Source organism: Eschrichtius robustus, chromosome 12 (genome assembly GCF_028021215.1).
Source record: "Eschrichtius robustus isolate mEscRob2 chromosome 12, mEscRob2.pri, whole genome shotgun sequence".
In the NCBI taxonomy this organism is placed as follows: Eukaryota; Metazoa; Chordata; class Mammalia; order Artiodactyla; family Eschrichtiidae; genus Eschrichtius; species Eschrichtius robustus.
In genome coordinates, this window is record NC_090835.1 from 13,183,638 (window position 1) to 13,200,533 (window position 16,896).

The 16,896-nt window shown below is 38.3% G+C and overlaps 1 protein-coding gene across 12 annotated transcripts in view; it reads right to left on the bottom strand.

Moving 5' to 3' along the window:
- CNTN4 (contactin 4) overlaps positions 1 to 16,896 on the bottom strand; it is a 956,080-nt gene that overhangs the window by 100,955 nt on the left and 838,229 nt on the right. The window lies entirely within an intron of this gene.

A 16,896-nucleotide genomic window follows, 5' to 3' on the forward strand; every position in this document is an offset into this window, starting at 1 on the left:
GTGAATAAATCAGTGTGTGTGTGTGTGTGTGTATGTGTGTGTACATCTGTGAGTTCGGTCCAAAAATGAGGAGCAGAATGATGATTAATATTTACGAGTTAGAGTGATATATGAGAAAACTGATGTGAAGAGTAAATTCATTTTTAAAAATGAAGTAACCTGAATAACAAGTGATTTAGGATATTTGCTTTGTAGCGGTCAAATAGCAGAGGGAAACAAAGTTGAAAAGGGTATAAAACATCAGGAGGTCTGTATAATTAATCAGCAATCCTACAAAGTATGCCATAAATTAGAGCTACAATTATACTACTGTGCTTGGAAAATAAGAAACTGGACTTTTTATATAAGCACTCAGGCTTAATTTAAAAAATCTACCTCTAGCATAATGTAAAGTGCACTTCAGGAAATGTGGCTAAAAGAGTTGATGCTTCCATCGCTGCTATTTATAACCTAATTTGCAAGTTTTTACAGCATCTTAATAGTTATATTGCAGTTAAGAAAGAAATAGGGTTGCCATTTTTGAAGATCCTGTCAAGAAATAAAACTTTAAAAGGCACTGGAAAATAAAGCTTCTCTGGATGCTAAAATTTACTACGAACCATTTTCCCTTTTTGAAATTAAGTATAAAATTTACTTTTAAAATATAAGTTGTGTCTTTGCAATTTTCAACTTCATTTCTTTCTACAGACAATATACTCCAAGGTATTCATTGTATTAAATTATTTATTCCAAACATTCCGGAATTTTGCATTGTTTTTACGTTACGGGTAAAGATTTGTATAGTTTGGAAGAAGAATGTTTGCTGAGTATAAATTACAACACGCGTGGGGTTCCTTGCCGGCTTATGTTATACCACTGAAATGATTCCAGGCCATTCACTAGGGTCACTTTTCTGAGAAAAGGGCATTAAGAGAGGCCCTACACGGGGGAAGAGTCTGGTTGCAACCTGTTTTTGACTTTCTACACACATCCAGCCATTCTCTATCATTTGCCCATGTAGCCTCTCAGAATAAGCCCTAAATTATCAGCTTTTAAGTATACTAGTCATCTTCCTAATTTTGGTAGCCTTCTCAAGCAATAAGATAAGGAAACACAGAGTCCTTCATTCTTGGTCTGCTCTATGTTTTAGCCTAAATATAATCAGGCCACAGATACTTTCTGAGCAATTGCTACATAAAAGGCACTGTGATAACCACTACAGGGGATTCAAAAGGAAAGAAGCAGCATTTCTCTGATCAACAAGTTCTCCTGTGGAGTGGACATCTACCGTATTGCCTGCCTAGAATCCATTCCTGTTTGTCTAGTAATATCAATAACCCCTATTTTCCTTTGGGGATCCATGTCTCCCTATTCTCAGACCACAGAGTTTGGTGGTTATAACATCATCCTCTGAGTACCAGGTTGTTCATATGACTCAGGCATGGCCAATGAGAGTATCCCATGCTCTTGGTTAAGGTGATTGGTTCAGGGGTAGGCATGTGACTTACTCTAGGCCAATCAGGGTAAACGAGTGTTATCCTAAGACACTTACTAAAACAAATGGAAAAGAGGTAAGCATTTCCTACTGGAGTTACTAAAATGGAAGATGATCTGCCAAGGGTCACCTCTAATTCAGATCGGGGAATAAATAGCTTGCCTGAGAAAGAAACCAAGAGAAATCAAGTCTTGAAGATATTCCTCCAGCACAGAGACCAAACTCTGGAGTTTTCAGGTACGTGAACCAGTAAACTCTCTTTGAAGGGTGATGAAAATATTCCAAAACAGGACTACGGTGATATTTGCAAAACAGCAAATTTACTAAACCTCGTTGAATTTTACACTTAAGATGGGTGAATTTTATGGTATGTAAATTACACCTCCATAAAGTTGTTTAAAAATCCATTGCGTGCCAGTTTGAGTTGGGTTTCTGTTATCTGCAATCCAAGGAGTTGCGACAAATACACAGTCTTACTGGCAAGAGCATGGACAGAGAGGAAATATCTGTATGGCGAGAGATGACGCATCAAATGGTGAAACACCAGAAGGGCTCATTGTGGGTGCTTAGGCTGATTATATCTGTCCACTTCCTTATCTACCTCCTCACCAGACTCTGAGCTCATGAAATACCGTTCTTTTCCTCTCTCTGTTCAAAACCTAGTGCAGGGATGACTCAGAGACACTCTAAACATGTTTGTTCTGTGGTAGTGGCAGTGGAGCTGCTGGGAAGCTGTTCTTGTGAGACGTGGCTGTGGAAAGAGAGTGAATTCAAAATGACCTTGATTGTATGACACACAAGAGGAAGTGTTTGGCTTTCCTTTTGGTACCTCGTCAGAAAATGTTTTTCTGCCTTAAAACAAAATCAGTCAAAGTTTGTCGTTAGCGCTATGTCTGTTTCCCAGAAAATTCAGGCAAAAATTATTTGACACAAAGAAGTCTGAACCTGTAAATTCATCCTCCCAACTGGGTAAATTCCCTGGATAACTGCTAAAATTTTCACCTTGCTTTGTCTACCTGGGGACAGAGTGCTTTGGAGCGATTATATACCCAATACATTTAGGTTGGCCCTTCCACATTTTTTCTCAGCACTGAAGCATTTCTTGAGCTGTTTAGGAACACATTCCAAAGTATGAAATGATAGATTCAGATATTTATCTTACTTTGGAGGAAGGAGGAGAAAAAAAGCATATTGTAATCAACTTCCAAGAAGCTTAGAAAGTGATTTTCTTGTGAGGAAAAAATACATACATGCCCACAGATTCTCTACTCAGTTCAGCTGCTGACAAACATTTTTGGAACTGTTCTTGAGATTCATGCAGAAAAACAGCAAACGCAATCTCAGCTTATTTGTTCCGGCTGATAACATCTGAAGAGAAGCCCAAAGGCATGGCCTTTTGAGATAAGGCAGACTTCCCCAACTTCCAACTGAAAACGTGCATGGTTCAAAGACAGATGACGGACTCTGCTTTTAAAAGGGGGCACAACTTTGTAACTTTTATTTGAAGGTAAATCTCATCAAAATCGTTGTCATGGTTTTTCATAAACTTCTCTGAAGCAGGTATGTAGAAAGCAAAATGCCTTTCCTCCCAAACTTAGCCTTTTAGAATGTGTCCACATACAAACAAAGTTTGACTGAATTCACCACTCACTCACTGACTTACCATGGGCATGTGTACAATTTCCTTTTCCGAAAAATGATGGGGTTGGATTCAGTGTTTTCTGGCTTGAAACATTCATAATCGTGTTGCCAGTCAATAAAAAGATTCAGACACTTTAGCGAAAGGAAAAGCGCTTTGGCTGATTGAAACAATCTGCCTATGTAGAGGACATAATGTCTTTTATTTTGCACATTTTAAACTAAATTCAAAATATCAGTTGTTTTTAGGAAAGCCATCCAAAAACCATGTCCAACTTGGATTTATACCAGCTGTTAATGATAAGAAAATAAAGTTAACCGGAAATTTGTACTTTCCAAATAATGAAGAGCCAAGATTTAAAAAAACTGTGTATATTACTGGTGTAACTCTTCTTTCCTTTTTTTCCTCTCTCCTTTCTATCTTACATTCGTTCAATGTCTTTGAGTGCTTACCAATCATGGTAGGTTCTTGGGCAATAAATTTGAATGGGAAATAGTCCCTGCCTTCAAGAAACTCACAGTCTGGTTAAAAATGAAAATCTCACCACCATCACCATCAAAAAATAAGAGATTAGACAATGTGGTTTCTTTCCTGAAGGGATATATATATTTGTAGAATATACTGAGAACATTTGGCAGAGGTGCTGAGAGGGAATGAATTGTGAAAGTTCTTTCATGGAGATAAACTGATTTTTAAAGGATATGTAGGAATTAGATACATACATGGAAAGGACAGTATGTGATAACAGAACCTCATTGTCAGGCATTAACTTGAGGAAGAAAGGGAGCTGGAGGACTCAGCAAGGGACCAGGTCACAAAGAACTTGTATGTCATGCTTGAAACAAAGATTTTAACCTGGGGACAAGGACTTCAAGCATGGGAGGGATACCACTGGATTTGCATTTTAAGAAGATCACGCTAGTGAACGAGTAAGGAAAATGCATCTGAGTACAAGATGGAAGCCAGCGGAACCAGGAAGAAAGCTCCTGCAAGAGTCCAGGTGTATGCTGTCCAAGAGAGAGCCACTAAGCATACGTGGCTACTTACATTTAAATTAATTAAAATTAAATTAAACTTAAATTTCAGCTCCTCAACTGCATTAGTCACCTTGTGAGTGGTCAGTAGACACGTGTGGTGAGCGGCTGCCATACTGGACAATGCAGATATGGAAAATTTCCAACATTACAGAAAGTTTTATTGGATGCTGCTGGACTGGACAAGAGATGAAGTGGCTCTCAACTAGGCAGCTGTGGCCAGGATGGCCAAAAACAGCACAGGAGGAACACTGCGGAGGAGAATTATGTGAACAAACATGAAATGGATATGAGAAGGGGCGTGAACAAAGGTTCAGATGTGCTTGACTGCAATGAGACAAAGGATGTGGGAAGATGTTTTGTACGGTGGTGACGACCTGCTGCATTGAGGTTTATTAATTATGACCATGCAGGTAGGAGATGATGTCTAAGATACTGCCTTAATTCTAGAATTACATTTTGTAAATATGGTATAGTTTAATAGAGTCAATGAACATTGGAGTTGGGAGGGGCCAGTCATTCATTCTACATATCAGAAAATAAAGTGAGACCTTTGTCTCATTCACTGTGATATCCCCAGCCCCTATTATAATGCCTGATGTGTAGAGAAGCATAAATAAACTCACTGTGAATGAATGAGACCCAGGCGTGATGTGAAGCAGTATATAAGGTGGAATAATCATGGTTCCTGAAGCGAGAAACATGGTTAAATTTCCAGTTGTGTTATGAATTAGCTGTTGAATCATAGGCAAATTATAAGTTTTCTAAACCTTGGTTTCCTCATCTATAAATGAAGCATTGGGTCACTGTAGGGATTAAAAAACTAACTTACAAAATATTGCTTTGAAAACTATGAAGAGCTTCACTTGCATAAGATTGTGTATTATTATTATCCAGGCTTATCTAGGTCCTTACTCAAAGTCTGGCTGTGGATCAGCAACGCTGTTATATCTGGGCGCTTGTAAGTAATGCAGACTCTCAGTCCCCAGCCTAGATAGTCTCTATCAGAATCTTTATTTTAATAAGATTCCTAGATATTTGTATGCTTCTTAAAGTCAGAGAAACACTGAACTACTTACTAGCAGACTTGGTATTTCAACTCAAGCCTTCCAATTCTTAGAAGACAATGAATAAAGCATCAACACAATTACTAAGCCAATTTGGTGGGAAACAAATGTACTTGAAGTGTGATTTATTCACATTGGATGTTCATAACTAATTGACGGCCCTAGAAAATTGCTAGACTCCAGTCTGACTTTCTTATGTAGATGCCGTCTTGGTGGTGGCTAAATTTCTCCAATGAGATTGCTGACTGCTTGGATGAGGACAGGGATCACACACCAACTTCTTCTCCAGACGATACAAAGGTGAGAGGGAGACCTCCCATATCGTGTATCAGTCAGGGTGCAATCAGAAGGCAGAAAACACATTATGCATGACAGAATTAAACTCCCAAATGATCTCTACCATCTGGAATGCTGGGCTGAAGATAATAATAAATGACATTTAATAGGGATAATTATAAACGTTTCTATGAAGGTTCAAAAATATTAATACTGAAAATATGATATTCTTTCATTCATTAAACAGATATGTTATAAGAAACTACTGTGTGGCAGGCAATGTACTAGAAAAGCATTGGTGAGCCAAGCTGACGAGGGCTCTGCCCTCATGGAACTTAAATTCTTTTGGAAAAGACCTTTTATTCTACGGATGACTATTCTCACATTCACTAATTCAACAAATATTTCTTGAGCATCCACTGGAAGCCCTATACTCTTCTGGGTATTGAGTACACAGCAGTAAATACGACAAATAATGTCACTGCTCTCCAGGAGCTGACATTTTAGTCAAAGGAGAGAGATAAGAAACAATAAAGCAAATACATGAATGTGGTAATTTAGATCAGTAATATGTGCCAAGAATAAAATACAGACATTAATAAGATAGATTTGTGTGTTCCAGGAACAGAAAGAAGGCTAGTGGGAGGGGAGAGGAAGGGGGTAAGATATGACTTTGGTTGCTAAGGCTTGAGCCAGGCCGTGTAGTAAGAAATTTAGATTTTATTTCTAAACCAATTTGAAGCTAAATAGTCATATGCAGAAATGTAAAATTACATCATAATAGCTGCTATAAAGGAGAAGTACACAGTATTATAAGAGTTAAAAATAAGAGGAACTGAGTCTAAGTAAGTGATGATGCCACTGAAATCTGAAGCAAAAGTAAGAGTTAACTAGGCAAAAACAGAAAGCAGGAGAGTGTATTCTAGATAGAGGGGAGAGAGATGATCACAACAGGGGAGACACGGTGTAAATGAGAGGAACAGTAAGGAAATTAATTACTATATTTCAGGTGACCTACACTCAGTCTGATACAATGGAATGATGGGGTTGCCAAAACGGTGAGCATAGTCGTGGGCTGCATGAATAGATATATGGCATCCAGAACGGGGAGGGAATAGCCCCACTCTACTCTGTGCTGATCAGACTGCAGCTGGAGCTACGGCACCATCATTCTACAGCCTTTGAAAAACTTTACTGTGTTTATTTAGGACATATCGATGATGCGTGGGAAGAAGGGGGATGGAACTCTAAGCCTCTTCACGTGAAAATGAAAGAATGGTGCTCAACATTTGTTGTTGTTTCTTGACTACTTAGCACCCTTCTCCCCTTATAATAGCACCTACATTTTCTTTTGAGGACATCTTTTCCTGCTAGATTTGACCTGCTGGGGCTGTAGTCAGGGGCTCTCTCTTCCCCTGTGGCCTGGGACCTCTGCTACAATGGTCACACACAACCACTTTCCCCTAGGATAGCAGGACAAAGAGCCTGAAGATGGTTGGTATTTATTAAACTCAGCAGTGGCAGCCTGATCAAACTACCCCCATAAAGCAACAGCTTCTGCATTTCCTGTTTCCTAACCCCAGAGGACCGACTTGGGCCCACTTAGTTTCAAACTTGCTTCTTCCATGGATTTTCTAAGTCCCCCATATCCTCCCAGTAAAATTCTTGTTCGCTTGAGTTAGCTAGAGTTATTTTTGTTAACTGCAACCAAAGAACGCTGATACATTTAGCTTTGGTGAACAAAAGACTTGGGTGAACCTGGGGACAGGAGAGCTGCTGTTTCCAAACATTTCTGCTTCAGAAAAGAAAGCTTGGATTTCTCCTACACCATACCAGGGAGCTGGCTTAGAACTCAATGATAAAAACTCTATTTATGGATTAACATCTTAATAAATAAAATTTCCCTAAGGGGTACAATTCTCCGTGAAAGGCCACCAGGTTCTATTAGTTGAGGTATTTTTAGCAGAAGAGAGCTAAACAAGTTAGGCTTTTCTTAGAGGGATTTCAAGAATGGCAGGGGCGGAGGGGGGACAGTTGAAATCATTTTTATAAGGTCCAGAGATTCAATAATTCTCAAGGTTCAAATGACATCTGTCATATAACTTAAATTTTCAAATGTAATTTTTTTGGCATATTTCTTGCCACTATATTCTCCCCAAGCTTAAACAGACTTTGATGGAGAAAAAAAAAGGCAATGGATCCTTATAGGAAGTGCAATTAAAAGCAAAAATACAAAAAATTCAAGTATCTAATGGATTGAAAAAGTTAGGACATGCTTTCTAGACCAATTTCCCTGTATAAAATGCTTCTCAAAGGTTATTCTGAAAAACAAACAAACAAAAGGTTATTCTGTGCACATGGCTTTGTTTTCACTCTCAAAGCATGACACCACAGCTAAACTGCAGCCTGGTAATTTCATTCTCTCCAATCCACATTTTAAGTGTTTGAGAGAGCAATAATAGCCTTTGCTTCCCCAGCTATTAAGCAGGGTAGCTTTGCACGACTGAAAGGATGGCTGGTTTTTAATGACATGGTTTGGTTCAGAGGTGGGCATGTTACCTTCAGCAGGAATTCGATCATATTTTATGTAGTAGGCACTGAGGCAAATAAAAAGTGTTTTTATTTTTACATAAGGTATGCCCTCAAGGGCTGTCATTTTTTATAATGAAGACATTCCTGTAGTTGCTGAAAAACTACTATGTAAGACACTATTCATTGTATTATCAAATATCTCTCATATGAGACTCTGTATCAGTTACCTATCACTGCATAGCAAATAGCCACCAAATTCAGTTGCTTAAAACAACAAGCATTTTTACTGCTTCTGAGTCTGTGCGTTGGCTAAGTGTTGGCTGGAGTGACAGGGGTGACTTGGATGTGTGTCTTTTCCTCATCCAGAAGACTGCCCTCATCTTACCTGCAGGCTAGTTGACAAGCAGCCAGGGAAAAGCTCTAATGGGCAACCACTTTTAAAGCATTTGCTTGCATCAATTTTACTAACATTCCACTGGCCAAAGCAAGTCACATAGCCAAGCCCAGAGCCAAAGTGGGAAGGCAATGTCAAAGGGCATGAAGGTAGGCAAGTGTAAAAAATTGGGGACATTGCTGCAACCAATCTACTATTGGATTCCAGTAATAATTGAATTGGCTATATAATTGGCTATTGGGAGAAAGTTGTCTCTTTTCAATAACATTTTTCGGACAATGAACCTTAGTAGCTCACTGATTTCTCTTTTGGCTTAGGTTACTAGGAAGCTCAAAATATTAATATTTATTTCTCCAAAGCACTACTAATATATGCTTTTCCCTTCTTGTACAGGTCTAACTGTTCTATTTGCACAGTCTTATTGTATATAACTTGTAAGCTACCTCAAGTATTTTTTTATTTGTTTCAGAGAGAGATTGTATATTAACAAAAAGTGAATATATGGTCATTGTCCATTAAGTACCTATAGACATTAAAGTCTCTGTGGACAAAAGAAGAGAGAGAAGCTTTCTTTTTGAAAGGGGCTTTAGTCATTATTACATATTACATTCTCCTGGTTCTACTGTGAGCCAAAGTGACAGCTATACATCTCAACAAAAGTTTTTCTGGGAATTACCTCAAACCAATTTCCACTAGGGATGTAGCCTCTTACAATCTCCACAGGTTCAAAAGGAGAGGTATTTTAAAATTCCAAACTCACACCGAAGAAGGTGACAGATGTAAAGAAAATTCATCCAAAAATGGAGTTCTTCATTTCATTTTAGAATATTTCCTCTAAAGATATCATGGGACAGATTTTCAAAGGACTTTGAAGATATAGCGGCAGTGTTTCATATCCATATGAGTGAGTCCAGGAAATATTACCTGAGCCTTGGCAGTGGAATTTGAAATGCTGACTTGAAATATTTTCATTGAAGTTGTACCAACATTAAATAGAACTAGAACGTTATTTAAGCTGGTTTTAACATTTTCTTACATATTTCCTCTGAACTGACAGCAAACTCTCAAAGCTAGTGAGACAAAGAATTAATAGGTGTTAAAAGTCTTTGGGGGAATTTACCTCTGGAAGACACCAGAAGATTTTTACAGATTCCAAATTATTTTTGATGAGTTGAAGATTTCTTTGTGATAAATCAGTCACAAATCAATATGAATCTGAAAATAAAGGATGAGTTCTCCCAATTAAATGAAGAATGGGCTAGGTATTCAATTTAATGGTAAGGAAATGATTTAAATTAAAATAATAATTAGACTGTCTATACCAATTCAAAAACAAGGGATACCTCCTCAGTGATTTTCACACAATAGGTTGAGAGGTATCAATGTGAAAAGGGCTATAAAAGTTACAATCAACCTGAAGAATTCACAAACACCTTGTGTAGACTTGAGGACTTTCTGGTTTCATCACACTGAAATATGGTTAGGTATTTATAATTTTAAAGAGCTTTTCACAGAAACTCTATAGATATTACGTACATAACTTAAAATATATTGCCTTCTGAAAACTTGCTCTGAAAATATCACTCACCTCCTTCTTTTTAATATATTTCCCCAGAAGCTAATTTCATTGACCTAAAAGGACTTCAAAGGATTCTATTCTATTCTTCTTCTTTTTTAAAATATTTTATTTATTTATTTGGCCGCATTGGGTCTTAGTTGTGGCGTGCAGGATCTTTCGTTGTGGTGCACCGACTCTTAGTTGTGGTGCGTAGGCTTCTCTCTAGCTGTGGCATGCGGGCTCTAGAGCACGCAGGCTCAGTAGTTGCGGCATGCGGGCTCTCTAGTTGTGGCACGTGGGCTCGAGAGCGCGTGCACTTAGTTGCCCCATGGCATGTTCGGTCTTAGTTCCCCGACCGGGGATCGAACCCGCATCCCCTGCATTGGAAGGTGTATTCTTAACCACTGGACCACCAGGGAAGTCCCTATGTTCTTTTCTTGATGTCAAATTATTGTTGTAATTTCCTGTAATGATATTTATTCCTGTGCAGAAAGGAAGAGTTTATAGCTGATGTTAAGGGCTTACATATTATACTCAGTATGATCCAGGGGAAGGCTCTAGCACAGATGCTGAGAACTTTGATTTCAATTAATGCCTCAGTTGCTCTCTTTACGGGCCTGTCTTTGTCTGTAGGTATGCGGATACCCAAAGGACTGCTGATCCTTCTGTTTCCTAGGGGCACAATTTTTGTCTAACAAATCATTTGAGCAAATTAACTAGTCAATACAATGGCTGTTTCATCTTTATGCTCGTTGCTCTGCAGTTATGTAGGAATATAGAAATTCGTAAAATTTATATTCCTTAGGTCTAGCTTTAGTTTCCCCACTTGACTCATGGAATGCAAGGAATACCTCTCCTTACCCTCTCCACAAATGTACATATTCATTATCATGTGCGGTACCTCTAAGGTGTTGTCTTTTATGGAGACTTCTCTGATTCTCCTATCTTGAATTTCTTTCTGCCTCCCCTGATTCTTGCATTCCCTCATTTTCACTGCTTCTTAAGAGATTTCTTGCTTCCTATATTATATCATAATGCTTCCTCACGTAGACTCCATAGCTGCTTTCTTTTTATCACTTACAGTTGCACTGGGGGGGAGTGATGACAAAGATAATTCAAACAATGCAGATTGTTTTTGCTAAAGTTTAAAAGGAACACATTGCAAAGGTAGCAGGGAAGATGCAAGGCTGGTTATAGGAATTCAATAGTCTGAGTTATGCTGGTGAATTTCCATGGTCCAATACCCTAGCAACCACTGATCCTTGTACTGTCTGCACCGTTTTGCCTTTTCCAAAAAGTCACATAGTTGGAATCATACAATTTCTAGCTTTTTTAGATTGGCTTCCTTCACTTAGTAATATGTATTTCTTCTATATCTTTTCTTGGCTTGATAGGTCATTTTTTTTTTTAGTGATGGTTAATAACACATTGTCTGGATGTACCACAGTTTGTTTATACATTCACCTACCGAAGGACATCTTGGTTGCTTCCAAGTTTTGGCAGTTATGAATAAAGCTGTTGTAAACATTTGTGTGCAGGATTTTGTGTGAAGATAAATTTTCAACTCCTTTGGGTAAATACCAAGCAATGCAATTCCTTGATTGTATGGTAAGAGAATGTTTAGTTTTGTAAGAAACCACTAACTCTTTCAAAATGGTTGTACTATTTTGCATTCCTACCAGCAATGGATGATAGGTACTACTTCAAATCCTCACCAGCATTTGGTGTTGTCAGTGCTCCAGATTTTCACTATCCTACTACAGTACTATCTCATTGTTGTTTTAATTTGCATTTCTCTAATGGTGTGGTGTATCTTTTCATATGATTATTTGCTGTCTGTATACCTTCTTTGGTGAGTTGTAATGTTAAGGTCTTTGGTCCTTTTTAAAAATTGGATTATTTTCTTATCATTGAGTTTTAAGAGTTCTTTTTATATTTTGGATAATAGTCCTTTATCAGATATGTCTTTTGCAAATATTTTCTCCTAGTCATTGGCTAGTCTTCTCATTCTCTTTTTTATAAGGTGTAAATTTTTTTTTAACTTGACGTGTAGTCGATGTACAATATTATATAAGTTACAGGTGTACAATATAGTGATTCACAATCTTTAAAGGTTATATTCCATTTGTAGTTATTATAAAATATTGGCTATATTCCCTATGTTGTACAACATATCCTTGTAGCTTATTTCATACATAATAGTTTGTACCTCTTAATCCTCTACCCCCATAATGCACCAGTGGGGAGAGGATTTTTACATCTATGTTCATGAGATACTGTACAGTCGTCCCTCGGTAACCATGGGAGATTGGTTCCAGGACCAGTCATAGATACCAAAATCTAAGGATGCTCAAGTCCCGTAGTTGGCCCTTCATATCCACGGTTCTGCATCTGTGTATTCAACCAACCATGGACCATGTAATACTGTAGTATTTATTGAAAAAAATCTTCATATAAGTTGACTCATACAGTTCAAATCCGAGTTGTTCAAGGGTCAACTGTACTTTCTTTTCTTGTAATGTATTTGTGCGGTTTCAGTATTAGGGTAATGCTGGCTTCATAGAATGAGTTAAGAAGTATTCCCTCCATTTCTGTCTTCTGAAAGAGATTGTAGGTATGTGGTATAATTTCTTCCTGAAATGTTTTGGTAGAATTGCATCTGGGCAATGTGCTTTCTGTTTCGGAAGGTTATAAATTATTGATCCAATTTCTTTAACAGATATAGGCCTATTCAGATTGTCGTTTTCTTCTTGTGTGAGTTTTGGCAGACTGTGTCTTCAAGGAATGGGCTCACTTCATTTAGTTTATCAATTTTGTGGGCATAGAGTCCCTCAAGGTATTAATTACTCTTTTCATGTCCATGGGATCTGTAGCGATATCCCCTCTTTCATTCTCATATTAGTAATTTGTATCCTCTCTATTTTTTTTTCTTAGTTAACCTATAAATTCCGGTTCTCAATTCTTTTGAGGATATACCTATAAGTGAGACTGTGGGATTATATGGTAATTCTATTTTTAATCTTATGAGAAATCTCCATATTCTTTTCCATAGTGGCTGCACCAATTTATATTCCCACCAGCAGTGCATGAGAGTTCCAATTTCTCCACACTATCTTCTAGTTTGACGCTTCCTTCTTGTATAGACAGCTATGTCCAGCATCCACTAGTCCTATACCTAATAATGGCCATTTGAAAAGCCACCCCTCTTCCAGTCTCAGCCACATAATGTTGTTAGGTTTCTACTACTAAACCTTTGAGTGAAACATGGAAGCCAGGCTTATACTAATCACAGAATTTAATTTCTTCACAGTGAATTGATTAGGGATAATCACATGACCCAACTAAGTCAATGATCTGCAATGAGACTTGTTCTGGGACTTTCTGGAAAATGATTCTCACTCTCTCCTTCTGGAATTAAGTATCTGAAGACTTAAGGTCTGGAGCTGCTGCAACTATTTTTTGGCCCAGAGAAGGAAAAGAGTCAACATGGTGGAGAGAAGAGCTGACCTTGTGTTTATTTTGTTACCTGCAATGAGAAAAGCCTAATACACTCCACCTGACTGACACATGCAACTACCACTTACTATGATGATGCTTGAGTCATGTTAACAAATAATATTTATATGCATTTTAGACTTGAGTCCTGGGAAATATTTTAGCTTTAAATCTGACTTTGCATATTATCTTGCTCATTATGTGTGACTTTTAATTTTCAATTCTTAGATTTTGGTAAGTATCTGGCTGTCTTCTCTGCCTACTATTTTTTAATGGTCCTTTTAACTTTGCAATGTTTTATAAGACTTTTCATGGCAGATTTGCCTTCTTGATTAGTTTTGCTTTAGCCAATATTAAAATAAGATTGCACTGCTAGAGAATCAGCCTGCTGTTATCTACCACGTGCCCCTTCAAAATACTCCAGGTGATAGGAAGGGGGAGAGGGACGATGGTTAAACATTAGTTTTACAACCTACTTAATTCTGACAGTAGGACTTCTTATGGTGAGAGAAAAAGATCAGAGAACAAAAGCCAAGATTTAAAAATCTAAACAAAATTGTCCAGAGACAGAAGCTTAAAATTAGTACCAGGCACAGAGGATGAAAGCACTAGAAAATTCCATATGGTATTGTTGTAATTACTTACTAGACCTAGACTGCATGACTATAACGTTATTACACTGCAAGATTAAACGCACTGAAGCTGTAGGTCTTTGCTATCCATCTTAGGCGTGAAACGTTCCGACTCCAATACATGAATGGTACTTCCCCTCAGTGCAAAGAGGAGGAAGGAGTCAGGCATTGTTGGCCCTATTGATTTGGGTGACACATGTTCTCTGAACCACATAGAGGGACTCTCCGTAGACTGAATGAAATCCAAAGGTCAGAGAAAAAAAAATTGATAAATATAATTGCAATTTCCTTGCAGTACCATATTTGATGACAAGACATTTGACACAGTGACAATTTAATATGTGGAAAAGGGGAGAAAGACCAGACGTACTGTCCATCTGTAGTAATTGATGTTCTGCAAGTTCCCACTGGGCACAGGGGGACAATGCTCATAAATAGCTTCTTCATGTAACCCAAAGGGAGAAGGTGAAAGACCTTGTTCATTTTGGTGAAGTTTCCTCTTCCTCTCTAGGAGACAAGCTGACATGATGACATCAAGCAGAGGGACCAGAGGAGGCTGGGTGATGTGTAGGCAATCAAGATAAGGTTTCTGAATGAAAACTCAATCTCCCTTAGGTCAGCCTTACAAGGGTGCAATTATCTTGTATGACATCCAAATAAATCTCCATTTTGGAAAGAATTAATACCTATTTTAGAAAAGGAAATGCGGGGATGAGTGATTCAGAAATTCTCCATTCACTATGTATTATGGAAACTAAAAGCTGATTCTAAAGTTATCGATTTAATTTGGAATTACTTAGTGCTTAGATCAACGGCTCTAACATTTTTATCTAGAGTCTTAGCATAGTACCTGGCACATGATGTTGTTGCTAAATAACATTTAAATGAATAGATTGATGAATTAATGGCTCCCTTAATCAATGAATTCCTGCAGGTGGTTTGGAGAACATTTGTCGTCTAAATCAATAGGCCCAACAAAGCTTGAAAGCTTTCCCCACGTTTCACTGAGGGGAAAGACGGTTCACGTTTTGGAGTCAGAACTTTGCACCGCTGGCAAGTAAGCAAAGACTGAGGTAGATGTTCAATAGGCTACTTAATATACTACTCTGAAGTTTGTAGAAGTCTGGGCTAGAGATAAAACTTGGGCTCCCTTAGCATTTAGAGAGCTTATAAGGCTGTGAATTAGATGAAGACAAGACACCTAGGAAGAGGGGACAGATAGATAAGAGGCCTAAACACTGGGTCCTGGGTCACTTTAGAGATTGTAGAGATGAGAATACAACAGACTCAACTAAGAAGGAGTGACTGCAGTGTAGAAAGAAAACCAGGGTCCTGGATATCTAGTAAAACAAGAGTTTCACTCTGGGAGGAGTGATCCACACCTGTGTCCAATGCTACTGAGAGACCAAGGTGAAGAATGAATCCTGGCCATTAGATTTGACAATCCATGGGTCACTAACCTTAACAAGAGTGGCTTCAGGGCGTGTTGGGGAAGGTGAGGGCAGCCTGGTAGGTGACAGAAATGTTCTGTGTTGGTGTTGAGTTTGTCAACACACAGAAATTTCACACAGAAATGGGGTACATTGGGGGACACATTTAAGGGAAAGGTGAGATGGTGAGATCAGCTACAGATGTGGTGAGCTTGAGATCACACAGGATATTGATATGATGGTGTTTATGTTGTTTTGAAGTCAAATAAATCTACAAATGAACTATGGTTTTGCCACTTACTCATCTGAAAGGCTATGGGTAAGTTAGTTAATGCTGATGAGCGTCATTCAGTTCCTTCAAGTGTAAAAGAGCACAATAATAATGAGCTGGAATGTTCTGGAGAGATTTATATAAAGTGTACACCTAGCACATATTAGGCACTTGAAAAATGCTAGCTGTTACTGTGGTCATGTTGGTGGAGATGCCCAAAATATGACTGCTTGGAAGTTCCCAAGGTTATTATTATAATTCTCGTTAGAATCCTAGAGATTTGAAGTGGCTGATGTGAACTGCAGTGAGTTAAACAGCATTTCTCAGGAAGATACTGAGTAGCCTAAAATTTAAAGATATTTTGAATGAATTGACAAAATCACATAATGCCACAGGATCTAGCCATTAAAAATGAAAGAAATGAAAATATGTTCTATACTTACATTATGAAATGATATCGACTGTATGTTTTAAATCGAAAAGTCAAGTTATAAAACAGGTATGAGAGAATGCCATTTTTGTAAAAATGTGTATAGGTTTAAAATCTATAGAGTAAAACCTCCACAGTGCTTTACCATTTCTAAAGCACTTTCCCCTTTAATGAAGTCTCACCAGAACACTGTAGGTATTTATTATTAAGTCTATTCTAAAGACAAGAAATTAAGTGACTTGCTCAGGGCCACAGAGATGGTAAAACTTGGCCACTGATTCCATTCCCCAAATCTAGTCCTTCTCATATCAAATCATGTCACTGCAGTAGCCTCAAGTTCCGAGAGTCTCTGGGACTGAGAGTTCAAAATACATGGGAAGCTGTGAGCCCAGACAGGCTCCATGTACATCTGCAAAACCATCTGAGGCTTTCAGACAAGGCTGTTCTGGGAAAAAGTCGTTCTCATGCTCTTTATCTTTCTTCTCTCTTTGTGAGGACTTTTGTCTCTGCTTTAGTAGAAGCTCCCTATTACAGGGGCAGCAGGATTTCTCTCCAGGATTTGGGGCTTCAGGCCAGGGGTGGCTGCCAGGCCCTTCTGTGTTGGGTGACTTCCAGAACCCACCAGGCACCTGGGTATAGGGTTGGAAATCCCCTGGGTCTTGCT